General features: G+C 46.6%; 1 long non-coding RNA gene across 1 annotated transcript in view; it reads left to right on the top strand.

The window, feature by feature from the left end:
* LOC104983371 overlaps positions 1 to 953 on the top strand; it is a 102,775-nt gene extending 101,822 nt beyond the window's left edge. Inside the window, exon 3 of the long non-coding RNA XR_824631.1 lies at positions 438 to 953. This is a non-coding gene — a long non-coding RNA (uncharacterized LOC104983371). The remainder of the gene's footprint in view (positions 1 to 437) is intronic.
* The last annotated feature ends 6 nt before the right edge of the window (positions 954 to 959 follow it).

Here is a 959-nt window from a genome sequence, read left to right as displayed (position 1 = left end):
GAAGGAATTAACCGGAGCGTCATCCACCCCGTGACCGCGCCCCTGTGAAACTTCCTTGGGGGTTTTAGCATGGATGGGTGTTTTGCAGCTGGGTCTTTATGCCCACAGAGCTATCATCGCCACTTGATTACAGCTAAAATAGTCTTTAAGATGAAGTTTCCTGAAATGATTTAAAATAAACACAGATGGGGAGGGGGGGGAAGAAAGCTGTAATGAGGCAGTTAAAAGATAAAGTGAGCATTTTTCTTAAGAACAAACGGGGTTTTCAGTTTTAAGAAATATATGTATCTGTAAAATTTTTGAAATGGAAGGGTTTTGTTTAAAAAAAAAAAAAAAAACTGCTTTAAAAAAACGTTAGTGACTCTGAACAAGGTTTCCCACCTGATGTCTCTGTTCTGCCATCGCTCTGACCTTGCACCATTCCGTTTCTTCCCCAGCACCTGAAGATCCTTTCAGAATGCCAGAGGAACGTCCCCCCAGGCTGACCCCGCAGAACGTTCCCTACCAGGACCTCCCTCACCTGGTCAACGCTGACGGGCAGCACCTCTTCTGCCGGTACTGGAGACCCTTGAGCGCGCCCAGGTCAGCCTGCCCCCCGGTGATGCTGAGGGTGGCCCCCAGTGGCGGCAGGGGGTCACGCCCCCTCCCCCTTCCTGTGCAGCTCCTGCGAGGCCACTCTCTCCATGACCTACTTCACAGGCCGTTTTAACATTGAGCCCAGCAGGCTAACAGGCTTATGCTTCATCTTTTTTAAAATTAAGAAGCAGGAGTTCTATTTCAAATACGACAAGTAGGATGTGAGTTCTACCGTATGGTGGTTTTCACAGGACTTTATTTTTTTGTGCTGGAGTTGATTTCCTGTTGAGCAGACATGCCTTTAAAATCCAACCCAACAGTGACCGAAAACCACCTGATCAGATAAAATCAAAATGATGTGTATAAATAGTAACTTTTGTTCT

The sequence above is a fragment of the Bison bison genome, unplaced genomic scaffold, assembly GCF_000754665.1.
Source record: "Bison bison bison isolate TAMUID 2011002044 unplaced genomic scaffold, Bison_UMD1.0 scf7180017862279, whole genome shotgun sequence".
Lineage (NCBI taxonomy): Eukaryota > Metazoa > Chordata > Mammalia > Artiodactyla > Bovidae > Bison > Bison bison.
The sequence above is the reverse complement of the archived record's forward strand: the minus strand, read 5'-3'. Positions and strand labels throughout refer to the sequence as shown.